The 18810-nt window shown below is 48.6% G+C and overlaps 1 protein-coding gene across 2 annotated transcripts in view; it reads left to right on the plus strand.

Annotated features, from left to right (window-relative positions):
* Positions 1 to 18810, plus strand: part of vps50 (VPS50 EARP/GARPII complex subunit) — a 258473-nt gene that overhangs the window by 129475 nt on the left and 110188 nt on the right. The gene's annotated exons all lie outside the window — the stretch shown is intronic.

Raw genomic sequence — 18810 nt, forward strand, 5'->3', positions numbered from 1 at the left:
AGGCTGATCACCTGGAATGTTAGAGGGTTAAACGGGCCAGTGAAGAGGCCGCGTGTGTTTGCACATCTGCGGGTTCTGAAGGCGGACATAGTCTTGTTGCAGGAAACGCACCTGAAAGTGTCAGACCAGATTAGGTTAAAGAAGGGCTGGGTCAGTCAGGTCTTTCATTCGGGGCTTGATTCTAAGATGAGGGGGGTTGTGATCCTGATTAATAAAAGGGTACAATTTGAGGTGGAGGGCACAGTCGTGGATGAGGGTGGCAGTTTTGTTATGGTGAGGGGTAAGCTCGAAGGGGTGAGAGTAGTTCTGGTCAGTGTTTATGCCCCTAATTGGCACGATGTGGATTTTATTAGGAGGATGCTGGGGAAGATCCCCGACTTGAACTCGCGTAAGTTGATCATGGGCGGGGACTTTAATACGGTCCTGGACCCGAGCCTGGACTGGTCTTGCTCAAGAACGGGCAGGTTGCCAGCGATGGCAAAGGAACTGAGAGGGTTCATGGAGCAAATGGGGGGAGCAGATCCGTGGAGATTTAGCCGGCCGACTGCGAGGGAGTTCTCGTACTACTCCCACGTCCACAAGGTGTATTCCCGAATTGACTACTTTGTTGTGAGTAGGGACCTGCTGGCTGGAATGGTGGGGGCAGAATATTCGGCAATTTCCATATCGGACCATGCTCCGCACTGGGTAGACCTGCAGTTTTGTAAGGACAGCTTTCAGTGCCCACCATGGAGGCTGTAAGTTGGACTACTCGCGGACGAGGCGGTGTGCGAGAGGCTGAGGAAATGCATGCAGAATTACCTGCAGGTGAACGATACTGGAGAAGTCTCGGCAGCGGTGCTCTAGGAGGCACTGAAGGCAGTGGTGAGAGGAGAGGTGATTTCAATCCGGGTGTACAGGGACAGGACAGATAGTGCAGAGATGGACCGACTGATTAAGGGAATTCTACGGACGGACAGGAGTTACGCGGAATCCCCGAGGCCAGAGTTACTCAGGAAACGACAGAGGCTGCAGACCGAATTTGGGGTGCTGACTACAGGCAAGGCTGTAGAGTAGCTTAGATAGGTAAAAGGCGCGATTAATGAGAATGGGGAGAAGGCCAGTAGAATGCTTGCGCAACAACTAAGGAAGAGGGAAGCGGCTAGGGAAATAAGGAGGGTAGTGGATGGGGAAGGTAATCTAGTGAGTGATCCAGCAGGACTGAACAAGGTCTTTAGGGACTTTTATAGGAAGCTGTACACTTCGGAACCGACCAAGGGAGATGAGGCGATTCTTGGACGAACTGACCTTCCCAAGGGTGGGGAGGGGTTTGGTGGACGGACTGGGGGCCCTGGTCAGGATCGAAGAGGTGTTGTGGGGCCTGAAAGTCATGCAGTCGGGTAAAGCCCCGGTGCCGGACTGGTATCCGGTGGAGTTTTACAAAAAATTTGCCGGGTTAGTGGGGCCGATGCTGGTCAGGGTCTTTAACGAGGCAAGAGACAGAGGGAGTTTACCATCTCGCTCATTCTGAAACGGGATAAGGACCCGGAGGCCTGTGGGTCATACATGCCGATCTCTTTGATCAACGTAGATGCCAAGTTACTGGCCAAGATTCAGGCGACCAGAATTGAGGACTGTGTACCGGATGTAATTGTGGAGGACCAAACCGGGTTTGTAAAGGGGAGGCAGCTGGTGGCCAGCATGAGAAGGCTGCTCAACGTGATTATGATGCCCCCGGAGAGTAGGGAGGTAGAGATAGTGGTAACCATGGATGCTGAAAAGGCTTTTGACCGGGTCGAGTGGGATTATCTGTGGGAGGTACTGGGACGGTTCGGGTTCGGGCGGGGGGGGGAGGGGTTCATTGACTGGGTTAGGCTATTGTATCAGGCCCCGGAGGCGAGTGTCAGGACGACATCGGACTACTTTAGACTGCACCGTGGGACAAGACAGGGCTGCCCTCTCTCCCCACTGCTCTTTGCGCTGGCCATCGAGCCGCTGGCAATTGCACTGAGAGCGTCTAGGGGCTAGAAAGGGCTGGCCGGGGTGGGAGTAGAACATAGAGTCTCGTTATACGTGGATGATCTGCTGTTATATGAATCGGACCCAATGGTGGGGATGGACGGTATCATGGCAACCCTGAGGGAATTTGGCCGGTTCTCCGGATACAAACTGAACATGGCTAAGAGCGATTTGTTTGTAATTCAGGCGAGGGGACAGGAGAGTCGGCTGAAGGGGTTGCCGTTCAGACTAGTGGGGGAGAGTTTCTGATATTTGGGGATTCAGGTGGCACAGGACTGGGGCAGGTTGCATAAGCTCAACCTGTCCCGACTGGTGGAACGAGTGAGGGAGGAGGTCCGGAGGTGGGATGCGCTCCCACTGTCATTGGCAGGGAGGGTGCAGACTGTTAAGATGACGATTCACCGGCGGCTCTTGTTTGTTTTTCAGTGTCTCCCCATCTTTATCCCGCGGTCCTTCTTTAAGAGGCTGAATAAAATTATTCTGGGATTTGTATGGACAGGGAAGTCCCCGTGGGTGAAGAGGGTGATGCTTGAAAGGAACAGAGGAGAAGGAGGGCTGGCGTTGCTGAACTTCAGCAACTATTACTGGGCGGCCAACATAGCGATGATAAGGAAATGGATGGTGGGCACCGGGTCGGTTTGGGAGCGGATGGAGGCTGCTTCGTGCAGAGGCACTAGCTTAGCAGCCCTGGTCACGGCGCCTCTGCCGCTTTCGCTGGCACGGTACTCCACCAGCCCGATAGTGGTGGCGGCTCTTCGGATCTGGGAGGAGTGGAGGAGGCATGTAGGGGAGGTAAGAGCATCGGTGTGGACCCCAATCTGCAGCAATCACAGATTTGCCCCGGGGAACATGGACGGGGGACATCGACTGTGGAGGAGGGTGGGGATTGTGAGGATGAGGGATCTGTTCCTGGAAGGGAGCTTTCCGAGCATGAGGGCGCTGGAGGAGAAGTTTGGGCTGACGCGAGGGAACGACTTTAGATACTTGCAGGTGCGGGATTTTGTACGCAGACTGGTGCCGTCCTTCCCACGTCTCCCGCCGAAGGGGAGGCAGGGCAGGGTAATTTCTAGGGGAGAGGTGGGAGAGGGTAGAGTTTCAGATGTCTACAAGGAGCTCATGAGAGCTGAGGATACGCAGACCGAGGACCTGAAGCATAAGTGGGAGGAGGAGCTCGGGGGGGGGCGGGGGGGAGCTGCAGGACGGTATTTGAGCTGAATCCCTGAGCAGAGTAAACACGACCGCAACATGTGCCAGGCTCAGCCTGATCCAGTTTAAGGTCGCGCACCGGGCCCACATGACGGGGGGGCCGGGATGAGCAGATTCTTCGGGCTGGAGGACAAGTGTGCTCGATGCGCCGGAGGGCTGGCTAACCATGTATACATGTTCTGGTCGTGCCCTAAGCTCGGGGGTATTGGCAGGGATTCGCAGATATCATGTCCCCAGTTTTGAAAACAGGGGTGGTAATGAGCCCGGAGGTGGCAATCTTTGGGGTTTCGGAGGACCCGGGAGTCCAGGAAGAGAGGGAGGCCGATGTTCAGGCCTTTGCTTCCCTGGTAGCCCGGCAACGAATACTGTTAGCATGGAGGGACTCAAAGCCCCCGAGGGCTGAGGTATGGCTATCGGACATGGCGAGCTTTCTTGGCCGAAAGAAAGTCAAGTTCGCCTTGAGAGGTTCGCGACTAGTGTTCGCCCGAGGGTGGCAGCCATTTATTGATTTCTTCGCAGAGGAGTAAGTGTCAGCGGGGGGAACGGGGGGGGGGGGGGGGGGGACGGACTAGGGTAGAGTAGAGTAGAGTAGGGGGATATTGAGGCAGGTCCGTGCGTGAACAGAGCCGTGGTTTGCATTATGTTTAATGTGTAGTTTGTGCCTTGACTTCTTTTTTTGTTTGTACTGTACAATGTCATTTTTTCTATATGCCTAAAATACCTCAATAAAATTGTTTGTTTTAAAAAAAAAAAAATTAATTGGGATGGCCATCATGTTAAGGGCTTACATGGAGTAGAGTTCTTAAAATGTACATAGGAGAACATTATAGCTCAAAATTTAGAGGATCCAACAAGGGATGATGCAGTGCTGGACCTAATTCTGGGGAATGAAGCCAGACACGTGGTTGATGTGTTGGTGGGGGCCATTTTAGTGATCGTGACCACAACATAGTTCAATTTAAATTTGTTACCAACAAAGAAATAGACACGTTGCAAAAAAAGGTTTTGGATTGGGGGAGAGTAGTTTTTAACAAAATAAGGCAGGACCTGGCCATGGTTGACTGGAAAGAGTTACTTGTGGGGAAACCTATAGAAGAGCAGTGGAGGGCGTTCAAAGATGAAATGGGGAATGTACAGGTCCAATATGTTCCTTCCAGGGTTAATAGGATGGTGTAACAAACCCAGAGGACCATTGATGACCCAGAGACATTCTCAGGATACAACGAGAAGAAAAATAAAGGCTTTCAAATCTGCAGAGGCATTAGTGGAGTAAACAAAGTGTAGGATGGAGCTTAATAAATCAATTAGGAGAGCAAAGAGGGGTTATGAGAAAGCTTTGGCTGGTAAAAGTAGGGAAAATCCCAAGCTATTCTATAAATATATCAATGGGACGAGGATAACCAGGGAAAGGGTCGGACCCATTATGGACTAAGGAGGAAAACTGTGGGTGGAGCCAGAGGACATTGGTAGGGTGTTGAACAAATACTTCACATCTGTCTTTACCCAAGAGAATGAGGAGGTAGTTATGGAACTCGGGAAGAGAGATTGTGAGGTTCTTGAGCAAATTGTCACAGGGAGTGAAAGGTATTTGAGGTATTGGTGGGCTTAAAAGTGGACAAATCTCCAGGTCCAGATGAATTGTGTCTCAGGATGTTGTGGGAGGTGAGGGAGGAGATTGCCGGAGCTCTGAGGAGATACAGGGTGATGATAGATGGCTGCTTAAGTGTCTGAAAGCCAGTTACCAGTGGCATACCACAGGAATCCATGCTAGGCCCCCTATTGTTTGTCATTTAAACTAGTATGGCAGGGGGGTGGGCACGGGAGCAATTGGTCAGAAGGTGAGAGCATTGAGGGAGAACTAGGGAATAGGGACAGTGTGGCTCTGAGGCAGAGCAGACGGGGAGAAGTTGCTGAACACAGCGGGTCTGGTGGCCTGAAGTGCATATGTTTTAATGCAAGGAGCATTACGGGTAAGGCAGATGAACTTAGAGCTTGGATTAGTACTTGGAACTATGATGTTGTTGCCATTACAGAGACCTGGTTGAGGGAAGGGCAGGATTGGCAGCTAAACGTTCCAGGATTTAGATGTTTCAGGCGGGATAGAGGGGGATGTAAAAGAGGAGACGGAGTTGCGCTACTTGTTCGGGAGAATATCACAGCTGTACTGCGAGAGGACACCTCAGGGCAGTGAGGCTATATGGGTAGAGATCAGGAATAAGAAGGGTGCAGTCACAATGTTGGGGGTATACTACAGGCCTCCCAACAGCCGGCGGGAGATAGAGGAGCAGATAGGTAGACAGATTTTGGAAAAGAGTAAAAACAACAGGGTTGTGGTGATGGGAGACTTCAACTTCCCCAATATTGACTGGGACTCACTTAGTGCCAGGGGCTTAGACGGGGCGGAGTTTGTAAAGAGCATCCAGGAGGGCTTCTTAAAACAATATGTAGACAGTCCAACTAGGGAAGGGGCGGTACTGGACCTGGTATTGGGGAATGAGACCGGCCAGGTGGTAGATGTTTCAGTAGGGGAGCATTTCGGTAACAGTGACCACAATTCAGTAAGTTTTAAAGTACTGGTGGACAAGGATAAGAGTGGTCCGAGGATGAATGTGCTAAATTGGGGGAAGGCTAATTATAACAATATTAGGCGGGAACTGAAGAACATAGATTGGGGGCGGATGTTTGAGGGCAAATCAACATCTGACATGTGGGAGGCTTTCAAGTGGCAGTTGAAAGGAATACAGGACCGGCATGTTCCTGTGAGGAAGAAAGATAAATACGGCAATTTTCGGGAACCTTGGATGACGAGTGATATTGTAGGCCTCGTCAAAAAGAAAAAGGAGGCATTTGTCAGGGCTAAAAGGCTGGGAACAGACGAAGCCTGCGTGGAATATAAGGAAAGTAGGAAGGAACTTAAGCAAGGAGTCAGGAGGGCTAGAAGGGGTCACGAAAAGTCATTGGCAAATAGGGTTAAGGAAAATCCCAAGGCTTTTTACACGTACATAAAAAGCAAGAGGGTAGCCAGGGAAAGGGTTGGCCCACTGAAGGATAGGCAAGGGAATCTATGTGTGGAGCCAGAGGAAATGGGCGAGGTACTAAATGAATACTTTGCATCAGTATTCACCAAAGAGAAGGAATTAGTAGATGTTGAGTCTGGAGAAGGGTGTGTAGATAGCCTGGGTCACATTGTGATCCAAAAAGACGAGGTGTTGGGTGTCTTGAAAAATATTAAGGTAGATAAGTCCCCAGGGCCTGATGGGATCTACCCCAGAATACTGAAGGAGGCTGGAGAGGAAATTGCTGAGGCCTTGACAGAAATCTTTGGATCCTCGCTGTCTTCAGGGGATGTCCCGGAGGACTGGAGAATAGCCAATGTTGTTCCTCTGTTTAAGAAGGGTAGCAAGGATAATCCCGGGAACTACAGGCCGGTGAGCCTTACTTCAGTGGTAGGGAAATTACTGGAGAGAATTCTTCGAGACAGGATCTACTCCCATTTGGAAGCAAATGGACGTATTAGTGAGAGGCAGCACGGTTTTGTGAAGGGGAGGTCGTGTCTCACTAACTTGATAGAGTTTTTCGAGGAGGTCACTAAGATGATTGATGCAGGTAGGGCAGTAGATGTTGTCTATATGGACTTCAGTAAGGCCTTTGACAAGGTCCCTCATGGTAGACTAGTACAAAAGGTGAAGTCACACGGGATCAGGGGTGAGCTGGCAAGGTGGATACAGAACTGGCTAGGCCATAGAAGGCAGAGAGTAGCAATGGAGGGTTGCATTTCTAATTGGAGGGTTGTGACCAGTGGTGTTCCACAGGGATCAGTGCTGGGACCTTTGCTCTTTGTAGTACATATAAATGATTTGGAGGAAAATGTAACTGGTCTGATTAGTAAGTTTGCAGAAGACACAAAGGTTGGTGGAATTGCGGATAGCGATGAGGACTGTCGGAGGATACAGCAGGATTTAGATTGTCTGGAGACTTGGGCGGAGAGATGGCAGATGGAGTTTAATCCGGACAAATGTGAGGTAATGCATTTTGGAAGGTCTAATGCAGGTAGGGAATATACAGTGAATGGTAGAACCCTCAAGAGTATTGAAAGTCAAAGAGATCTAGGAGTACAGGTCCACAGGTCATTGAAAGGGGCAACACAGGTGGAGAAGGTAGTCAAGAAGGCATACGGCATGCTTGCCTTCATTGGCCGGGGCATTGAGTATAAGAATTGGCAAGTCATGTTGCAGCTGTATAGAACCTTAGTTAGGCCACACTTGGAGTATAGTGTTCAATTCTGGTCGCCACACTACCAGAAGGATGTGGAGGCTTTACAGAGGGTGCAGAAGAGATTTACCAGAATGTTGCCTGGCATGGAGGGCATTAGCTATGAGGAGCGATTGAATAAACTCGGTTTGTTCTCACTGGAACGAAGGAGGTTGAGGGGAGACCTGATAGAGGTATACAAAATTATGAGGGGCATAGACAGAGTGGATAGTCAGAGGCTTTTCCCCAGGGTAGAGGGGTCAATTACTAGGGGGCATAGGTTTAAGGTGAGAGGGGCAAGGTTTAGAGTGGATGTACGAGGCAAGTTTTTTACGCAGATGGTAGTGGGTGCCTGGAACTCGCTACCGGAGGAGGTAGTGGAAGCAGGGACGATAGGGACATTTAAGGGGCATCTTGACAAATATATGAATAGGATGGGAATAGAAGGATACGGACCCAGGAAGTGTAGAAGATTGTAGTTTATTCGGGCAGCATGGTCGGCACGGGCTTGGAGGGCCGAAGGACCTGTTCCTGTGCTGTACATTTCTTTGTTCTTTGTTTATTTATATAAATGACATAGATGACTATGTGGAGAGTCGGATCAGTAAATTTGCAGATGACACAAAGCTTGGTTGGGTAGTTAACAGTGATGTTGATTGGACTTCTGGTGGCGGCTATGAAGGAGTAAGCCGCACATTTGGTGGCTCCCGCTCGCGTCGGACTTTTGGACCTTTTCCCCCGATTTTCTACTGCATTGAACTGTAAAATTGAAGACCGAGGCAATTGTGTACTGAATTCCCACATCGGTGCATGGAGAGAAGGACTAGAAGTGCTCGTAAAGGCAGAAACAGAAAGACAGAGAAGGCTTGGGCTGAAGCTGCAGTGAGAGACAGCATGGTGGAGGACCGGACCTCTGGTTTGTCGACCCAGCGGTCAACAGAGCAGCTGATGCAAGTTATTCAGGAAGGCTTTGCTAGCAGTAACGGGACTGTTTGGACCCGATAAAAGAGTTGATTGAGTGGCTGGAGCTCAGATTTGACGCCCAAGATTGGGCGATTCAGAAGTTGGAGACGGCGCTGGCTGAGCAGGAGGAACATCAAACTGCGGTGGAGATGGAGGTGGGGATGCTGAGAGACCAGCCGAAGAAGCTCCTGGAGAAGGTGGGGGACCGAGAGAATAGGTCCCGACGACAGAACTTGAGAATCGTTGGGCTCCCGGAGGGGTCCGAAGGAGCGAACGCTGGGGCATACATCGCAGATATGTTTGAGAAGCTGTTGGGGGATGGGGCATTCTCCCGACCCTTGGGGGTGGACAGGGCTCACAGAGCACTCGCGAGGAAGCCGCAAACGGGAGACACCCCTATTCTCTCTCACCCCCCCCCCCCCCCCCCCCCCCCAAGGTCAATGGTGGTGAGATTCCACAGGTACTTGGATAAGGACCGCATTCTACAGTGGGCCAATTAGACACGGAGCTGTAAGTGGGACAATAATATCCTGCTAGGTCTACCAAGACCCGAATGCGGAGGTGGCCAGGAGAAAAGCAGGCTTCAACCAGATTAGGTTGATCCTTTTTAAGAAAAAGGTGAAGTTCGGACTGTTGGGTCACGTACAAGGAACAGCACTTTTATTTTGAGTCGCCTGAGGACGCACTGGACTTTGAGGAAACGAATGGTGGTGGACTGAGAACTTTTGAACTTTGCTGCAGCGTTCATGTTTTTCTTTTTCTTTTTGTTTCTCTGTTCTTTTTATTAAAAAAAAAAGTTTCTCGTTTTGTGGAAGCTGTTTGTAATGCCTTCTGTATTGATTTGGGACCAATGGCAGAGCTGAGTGAGTTAAGGTTTTCATTTGCACTGTTGGGGGATGGAGGTGTGCTTGTTTAGATTTTGGTGTTTTTCTGTCGGACAATTGTGTGGAGATTGTTTGATGTTGGAGTATGTTTGTATGGGGGGAGGCAGGGGAAACAATAGATGGGAGACTATCCGGCGCCAGGGATGGGGGTCACCAAGCTAGCTGGGCAGGCTAGCTCACGGAAGCGCAGTGGGGGGGGTGCACATGTTTGGATTATCAAAGGGGTTGGGTTACAGAGTGTTGTTACTGGAGGGGGGGGGAAATGTTCTGCTGACGAAGGAGGGACTTGGGCCAAGGGACAGAGAGGAGGTTGGGGGCGGAGGCTGCCGGGGGCAGGCCGGTGGAGGCGTGGAGCATGGGCTGGAGGCGGGCCCAAAAAAGGGGATGGCTGATCGGCAAAGGGGGGGGGGGCAATGAACCCCCCAACTAGGCTGATCACCTGGAATGTTCGAGAGTTAAGTGGGCCGGTCAAGAGGGCACTTGTGTTCGCGCATCTTAGGGGACTGAAGGCGGACGTGGTAATGTTGCACGAGACGCACCTAGAGTAACTGACCAGATTAGATTGAGGAAAGGCTGGGTCAGTCAGGTCTTTCACTTGGGACTGGATTCAAAGACGAGAGGGGTCGCGATCCTGATCAATAAGCGGGTAGTGTTTGAGGCGGCTAGAATAGTTTTGGATGTGGGAGGTCGGTACATTATGGTCAGTGGGAAACTGGAGGGGGTGCAGGTGGTATTAGTAAATGTGTATGCACCAAATTGGGATGATGTGGAGTTTATAAAGAGGATACTGGGGAAGATACCGGACCTGGACTCGCACAGGTTGGTCATGGGAGGGTACTTCAACACAGTTATTGACCTTGGCTTGGACCGGTCAAGCTCGAAAACGGGCAGGGTGCCAGCAATGGCAAGGGAACTAGGGGGGTTCATGGAGCAGATCGGGGGGGGGGGGTGGATCCATGGAGATTTGGGCGGCCGAGGGTGAAGGAGTTCTCCTTCTACTCACACGTGCATAAAGTGTACTCCCGGATCGATTTCTTCATTTTGAGCGGGGCCTTCCTGGCAAGTGTGGTGGACACGGGATACTCGGCGATCACAATCTCAGACCATGCTCCGCACTGGATTGACCTGCAGGTTAGTAAAGACAGTAACTAGCGCCTGCACTGGAGGTTGGATGTGGGACTTTTGGCTGACGAAGGGGTGTGCAAGCGGCTGAGGAAATGTATTCAGAACTACCTGCAGGTCAACGACACGGGGGAAATTTCAGCAGCGGTGGTCTGAGAAGCATTGAAGGCGATGGTCTGAGGGGAGCTGATCTCGATACGGGCCCATAGGGAGAAGGTGGACAGGGCAGAGATGGACCGACTGGTTAAGCAGATACTACTGATCGATAAGAGGTATGCGGAGACCCCAGAGGCAGGGCTTTTAAGGGAAAGACGGAGGCTACAGGCAGAGTTTGGCTTGTTAACCACAGGGAGGGTGGTGGAGCAGCTGAGAAAGACGAGGGGGGGGCGATCTATGAGTATGGAGAGAAGGCCAGCAGAATGCTTGCACAGCAGCTCAGAAAGAGGGAGGCAGCCAGGGAGATTGGGAAAGGAAATTACGGAGATGGGAACCTGGTTGGAGATTTAGCAGGGGTGAATAAAGCGTTTAGGGATTTCTACAGTAGGCTGTATAGGTTGGAACCCCCTACAGGGCCGGAGGGGATGAGGCACTTCTTGGGGGGGACTGAATTTCCCAAAGGTTGACGGGGAGCTGGTAGAAAGGTTGGGCCCCAATTGGGTTGGAAGAGATAGTGGAGGGTCTGAAGGCCATGCAGGCGGCTAAAGCCTCATGGCCGGACGGGTACCCAGTGGAGTTTTACAAAAAGGTCTCTGGGATATTGGGGCCGGTGTTGATGAGGATGTTCAATGAGGCAAGGGAAAGAGGGGTGCTGTCCCCGACGATGTCACAGGCCATGACTTTGCTGATTCTGAAGCGGGACAAGATCCCGGAGCTGTGTGGGTCCGACAGGCCGATATCCCTGTTGAATGTGGATGCCAAACTGCTGGCCAAAATTTTGTCCTCCAGGATTGAGGATTGTGTTCTGGACATTATTGGGGAGGACCAGACGGGGTTTGTTAAGGGTAGGCAGTAGATGGCCAATGTAAGAAGGCTGTTAAATGTGATCATGATGCCCCCGGAAGGTAGGGGTAGTGATCGCAATGGATGCAGAAAAGGGTTTTGATCGGGTAGAATGGGATTATCTGTGGAAGGTACTGGGACGGTTCAGATTTGGGCGGGGCTTTATTGACTGGGTCAGGTTGCTGTATCAGGCTCCTGTGGCAAGTGTACGGATGAATAGGACAACATCGGACTATTTTAGACTGCACTGGGGGACGAGACAGGGATGCCCCTCTCCCCACCGTTGTTCGTGCTAGCTATAGAGCCATTGGCAATTGCTCTGAGTGCCTCAAGGGGCTGGTGTGGGGGGAGGGGGGGGGGGTGGAGCACAGAGTCTCGCTCTATGCAGACGACCTGCTTCTGTATGTATCGGACCCATTAGAGGAGATGGAAGAAATCATGAGGATTCTAGGGGAATTTGGCCGGTTTTCAGGGTATAAGCTAAATACGGGGTAAAGTGAGATGTTTGCGATTCAGGCGAGGCGACAGGAGAGGCGATTGGGGGAGCTGCCGTTTAGATTAGTGGGGGAAGCTTTAGGTCCTAGGCATTCAAGTGGCGCGGGAAGGGACCGGCTGCATAAATTCAATCTGGCCCTGCTAGTATTAATATACCAAATGAAGGACGATTTTTGGAGATGGGACACGCTCCCGTTCTCATTAGCTGGGAAGGTGCAGACGGTGAAGATGACGGTCCTCCCGAGATTCCTGTTCGTGTTTCAATGTCTCCCCATCTTTATTCCGCGCTCCTTTTTTAAACGGGTCAACAAAGTGATCTCTGGCTTTGTTTGGGCGGGCAAGACCCCGCGGGTAAGGAAGGTAATGCTTGAGCGGAGTCGGGGAGAGGGCGTGCTGGCACTGCCAAATTTTAGTAACTATTACTGGGCGGCGAATATAGCCATGATCAGGAAGTGGGTGGTGGGGGAGGGGTCAGCATGGGAGCGTATGGTGGCGGCTTCATGTAAGGGCACCAGTTTGGGGGCATTGGTAACTGCGTCTCTGCCGTTCCCGCCGGCGCGGTACTCCACCTGCCCCGTGGTGGTGGCGGCCCTGAGAGTCTGGGGGCAATGGATGAGACATGTGGGAGCAGAGGGAGCATCGGTCTGGTCCGCAATCTGTAATAATCACCGGTTTGCCCCGGGAAGTATGAATGGGGGGTTCCGGACATGGCGGAGAGCCATGGGGATATGTTTATGGAAAGGGAGCTTTCCTAGTATGAGGGCGCTGGAGGAGAAGTGTGGGTTGGCGAGGGGAAACAAATTCAGGTATCTGCAGGTGCGGAACTTCCTACATAAACAGGTGTCAACCTTCCTGCTCCTACCGCTAAGGGGGATTCAGGACAGGGTAGTTTCTAGAGGGTGGGTAGGAGAAGGGAGCGTCTCGGACATTTACAAGGAACTTATGGGGTCAGAGGAGACGCAGACCGAGGAACTGAAGCGCAAGTGGGAGGAGAGATAGAGGATGGTCTATGGGCGGACACGTTGAGTAGAGTCAACGCGTTCGCAACATGTGCCAGGCTCAGCCTGATACAATTTAAGGTTGTTCACCGGGCTCACATGACAGTGGCCCGGGTGAGCAGATTCTTTGGGGTGGAAGACAGGTGTGCAAAATGTGCGGGAGGACCAGCGAACCATGTCCACATGTTCTGGGCATGTCCGAAGCTTAGGAGATTTTGGCAGGGTTTTGCAGATGTCATGTCCACGGTGATAAAAACAAGGGTGGTGCTGAGTCCAGAGGTGGCGATTTTCAGGGTGTCAGATGACCCGGGAATCCAGGAGGAGAAAGAGGCAGACGTTTTGGCCTTTGCTTCTCTGGTAGCCCGGAGACGGATACTATTAGTTTGGAGGGATTCAAAGCCCCCGAAGTCAGAGACCTAGCTATCGGACATGGCTAGCTTTCTGTTTGGAGAAAATCAAGTTCACCTTGAGAGGGTCACAGTTAGTGTTCGCCCGGAGCTGGCAACCGTTCGTCGACTTCTTCGCGGAAATTTAATCATCAGCAGAAGGGGATGGGGGGTAGGGGGGGGGTGGGTTAGTTTAGTTTAGAGTAGGGGGGGATAATAAAGGTGAGACCTGTAAGGGAGGTAGACGGCTTTTGCACTATGTTTATCATTTTCTGTACATTGTTTATTGTGTTGTTATAATACCAAAAAAACCTCAATAAAATGTTTATTTAAAAAAAAAACTGAGGTTGAGTGCCTTGGGTTGCAGGAAGATATAGACGAGATGATCAAATGGGTGGATAAGTGGCAGATGGAATTTAACTCTGAAAAGTGTGAGGCGATACACTTTAGGAGGAGTAATTTGACAAGGAAGTATACGATGAAAGATCTGACACTGGGAAGTTCCGAAGAACATGGGGACCTTGGCTTGTTTGTCCATAGATCTCTGAAAGCAGAAGGGCAGGTTAATAGGGTGGTGAAAAAGGCATATGAGACACTCGCTTTTATTAATCGGGGCATAGATTACAAAAGCAGGGAGGTCATGATGGAGCTGTATAGAACTTTGGTGAGGCCACAGCTGGAGTACTGTGTGCAATTTTGGTCGTCACATTGTAGGAAGGATGTAATTGCACTGGAGGGCGTGTAGAGAAGATTCACTAGGATGTTGCCTGGGATGGAACATTTAAGTTATAAAGAGAGGTTCGATAGGCTTGGGTTGTTTTCTCTGGAGCAGAGAAGACTGAGGGGTAACCTGATTGAGGTGTACAAGATTCTGTCTGAGGGGCATGGACAGGGTGGATAGGGAGCAGCTGTTCCCCTTAGTTGAAGGGTCACTTACGAGGGGGACACAAGTTCAAAGTGAGGGGTGGGAGATTATGGGGGGGATTTGAGTGGTGATGGTCTGGAATGCACTGTCTGGTAGGGTGGTAGACGCAGGATGCCTCACATTCTTTAAAAAGTACCTGGATGAGTACTTGCCTATGGGCCAAGTGCAGGCAAGTGGGATTAGGTGGCAGGTCAGGGCCATTCATGCATTGGTGCAGACTCAATGGGCTAAAGGGCCTCTTCTGCACTGTAGGATTCTGTGATTCTATGTAATATACCCTTTTCTATAAATTGGCTTTTTATATAGATCTTGAATGTGGGATTGTAGTGAAGTGTTATACTATTACCAAATACTGGTAATATTATATGTGCATTTCTTCCACATAATGATGACTGTATTTGGATCTTTGTCCACAGGTCACCTGAGATACTTGTAGATCTCCATATCAACTTAAGCATAATTTTGCCAGGAATGGTCATTTGACATGTTTGAACCTTTGTACTATTTACTTGTCTATGTACCTTTGTTATTTTTCATTCATCCATGCGAGCGACACATACAGAAAATAAGATATGCATTTGTCCTGCTTTTTCCTCAACTTCCCAAAGCCTTTACTATATAATTAGTTATTTTGAAATGTAGTGACTCTCATGTAGGCAAATTTAGCGGCATTTTTACATACATAAACTGGCAAGACTAGCCATTCGGTAAATCTGTTTTTGGTACATTGCTAGAGAGAGGAACATAGGCGAGGAAACATGATGATATACTCATCCAGCACCAACCCATATATTGCCAATTACATGCTCGAGTGCTGTAAGCATTGTGACCTTAGTTATAGCAACTCTACAAGCTGCTCTTTTAAGACTAGAACTACAGAGGCTCAAGAAAGAATAACTGGAGGTGACCTGTGTCCAGCTTTGTCTCTGGGGGCCATTTTTGGTTAATTTGCATGAATTGAGTGTGCACAGCTAGCATGATTGGAAGGTGCGTGCAGGTGAGGTGCAGTCATGTAAGAATGTTAGGTGAGTTCTGAGTGTCCGGTAGTAGTGTTGGTTGACTGATGGGGCAATGGTACATTGAGCACTGAGAGGTATGCGGTGTAGTGGGTAAGGGATTTGATATACTGATGCATTCACTCACCTTGGCCATCTTAATAAGGTCATTAAATTTGCACTTGCTCCCAGCATTGTGGTGCCTGGCTCAAGGCATTCATGATCTTTGCCACTATAAGAGTAAATTAGCAAGAAATATGTAAACGTTCATTATGAGCTTCCCCAAGTATGTAGAAAGGAAGAGATAAGATGAGACTGGGGAATTAACAATGGAAAACAAGGAAATAGCAAAGACGTTGCAAATATTTTGTATTTGTCTTCACAGTAGAAGACACTCAAATCATCCCAATAATAGTAGAAAAGCAAGTCGCAAAAGCAGGGAAGGAACTTAAAGCAATCATGATTACTAGAGAACCATGATCACTGGAGAAAAAGAATGAGGAAAGCTATACAACTAAAGGCTGACAAGCCCTTAACACTGATGGCCTGCAGCTAAGGATCTTGGGTGTCTGCAGAGATTGTGGATGCATTGGTGTATCTCTCAAAATTCCCTGGATTTGGAAGGGTCCCAGCAGATGAGTATAACCATAAATGGCCCTTTTCAAGTTAGAAAGCAGGAAAATCTAGGCCAGTTAGCCTAACATCTGTCATTGGGAAAATGCTGGAATCCATTATTAAGGAAGTAGTCGCAGGACCTTTGGAAATCATAATACAAATCAAGCAGATCCAGCATGGTTTGATGAAAGGGAATATCATGTTTGAGAAATGTATTAGAGTTCTTTGAGGTGTTGTGATCTCAATAGATATAACTGGACGGGAAGATCCCAGGATGGAACCCTGGCTCAAAAAGACTCTAAATTTTACTTTGTTTTATATACAACGTGGAGTAGCAGAGTCACAAGTTTGCTAATTATTTTTAACAACAAGGGAAAATCATTTATTAAACAGAAAAGTTGGATTATTATAAAATACTCCTTTACTCTTCCTCCCCCTCCCCCACCTCTCCTTAGTTTAACAATTGCACACACAAAAGTTTTAGGATTAAGGCAGTTCAAAAAGTGCATCTTATTCTAGAATGGTCTCATTAACACACTGTCCCTTTTAAGCACACATGATGACTGTGGGCAAAACTCTACATTCTGAACCCCAAGTGAATGTTTGTGGATGTCTCCTCAGATCCCCCCAGATGATTGTCACGTGAGAGTTTCCAAACTCAACTGCCAAAAGCACACTTTAAAATCTTCCTCATAATTTCCCTTGGAGGTTTGCATTCCAAAATCCGAACCAGGTTTTCCAAGCGATACTTTTAAACAAAGCTTCGCTGTACTTTAATAGTACATTGCATGCAGCATTTCACACCAATCCCTTTAGGATTAATTTAAAAAAAATAAATTTAGAGTTTCCAATTAAGGGGCATTTTAGTGTGGCCAATCCACCTACCCTGCACTTCTTTGGGTTGTGGGGGTGAGACCCATGCAGACACTGGGTGAATGTGCAAACTCCACACGGCAGTGACCCGGAGCCGGGATCGAACCCGGGTCCTCAGCACCATGAGGCAGCAGTGCTAACAACTGCGCCACCCCTCCAGCTTTCATTGTCTTGATTGCTGAGGAAACTGCTCACAATTGCTTTAACTTTCAATTCCCAGACTGTATTAAAATGGTACCAGACATTTGTTTTACCTTTGAAGGCTGTTGTCTCCTTTAACTCAGAACGCTTTTTTCACTCTTGAATTCTTCTGAACAATACCTTGGTCTCTATTCTCTTAACTCCAGTTGTCTTAATCTTTTTTTCTGTCCCAATTCCCTGGTTATCTGGACTCTATCTTGTACTTTAGGAAGCTTGCCTCTTTGCAACTCCCGTCCCATCCAGTCTTTCTTCTGGAAGAGTTGAGAGATGTTCACTCCCTGAGGTCCGTCTCCAACTGCCCACGAATTCAGCTAAAACTAAAACTTAACAGCTTCTCTATCTTTCAAGGCCCCAGTTGCTAAGCAACACCGCATACCTTTGCTGGCCTATTTACTTACTCTCCATGCTGTAGCCTTTTCTAAGCACATTAGAAATATAGTCGGAACTTAACCAACCCAAACACAAACATCTTTGTCCAGCAAGAATCTAACTATAGGTTTTCCCTTTCCAGGCACAAAAACATTAAATTAAACACACTTAATACTATACCTTATTTCTAATGTTTACCGATACAAATATAAATCCCTTGAAACTATCTTTGTTTTCCTAACAGTGGACATGAAAGGCAGTGTGCATAAAGGGGCACCAATAGATTTGATGTGTTTGGATTTGTATGCATTGTTGATGTGTATGCATGTTGATGTGTATTCATTGACAAACTAATAGGAAGAGAGAGTCGAGACAAATTGATCACTTTCAGCAACCAGGGGTTTGGGACAGAAAAGTGTTTAAGTTGACTGGAGTTGAGAGAACGGAGACCAAGGTATTGTCCATAAGAATTCTGGAAGAGTAAACAAAGTATAACTAATGGGGTGCCACAGGGATCAGTGCTGGGGCCTCAACTATTTACAATCTATATGAATGACCTTGAAAGGACAAGAGTGTATTGTATCCAAGTTATAGTAGTAATCTTTATTAGTGTCTCAAGTAGGCTTACATTATCACTACAATGAAGTTACTGTGAAAATCCCCTAGTCGCCACTCTCCGCTGCCTGTTTGGGTACACTGAGGGAGTATTCAGAATGTCCAATTCACTTAACAAGCACGTCTTTTGGGACTTGTGGGAGGAAACCGGAGCACCCGGAGGAAACCCACGCAGACACAGGGAGAACGTGCAGACTCCACACAGACAGTGACACAAGCCGGGAATTGAACCCGGGTCCCTGGTGCTGTGAAGCAACAGTGCTAAACACTGTGCTACGGTGCTTATAGACAATGCAAAGATAAGCAGGAAAGTAAGTTCTTAAGGAGGACATCCAGAATCTGCAAAGGGCATAGTTAAGGACAGGTTAAGTGAGTTGACAAAGAATTGGCAGATGGAGTATGTTTTTAAAAAATATTTCTATTCTCCTTTTTCACATTTTCATCCAAATTTACATTCACCAACAAGCGGCAGATGGAGTATGTTGTGGGGAAATGTGAGGTTGTCCGCTTTGGTATGACAAATAAAAGAGTAGAATGTTTAATTGGAGAGAGACTACAGAATACTGTCATACAGAGGCATCTCATGAATCACAAATTAGTACACGGGTCCAGCAAGTAATTTGGAAGCAAATCCAAATTTGACCTTTATGGGTTTTTGGAGTATAAAAGCAGGGAAGTCTTAATAAAATTGTACGCACCTAGAGCTCTGCAAATATTTCTGGTCTCCTTATTTAAGAAGGGATATACTTGTCTTGGAGGCAGTTCAGAGAAGATTCACTAGGTTGATTCCAGGGCGAAGGGATTGGCTCGTGAGGAAAGGTTGAGCAGATCGGGTGTATTTTTGGAGTTTAGAAGAAAGATTGGTGATCTTATTGAAACATAAAATATTCTGGGGGGGTTTCTCAAGGTAGATTC

The sequence above is a fragment of the Scyliorhinus torazame genome, chromosome 6 (genome assembly GCF_047496885.1).
Source record: "Scyliorhinus torazame isolate Kashiwa2021f chromosome 6, sScyTor2.1, whole genome shotgun sequence".
In the NCBI taxonomy this organism is placed as follows: domain Eukaryota; kingdom Metazoa; phylum Chordata; class Chondrichthyes; order Carcharhiniformes; family Scyliorhinidae; genus Scyliorhinus; species Scyliorhinus torazame.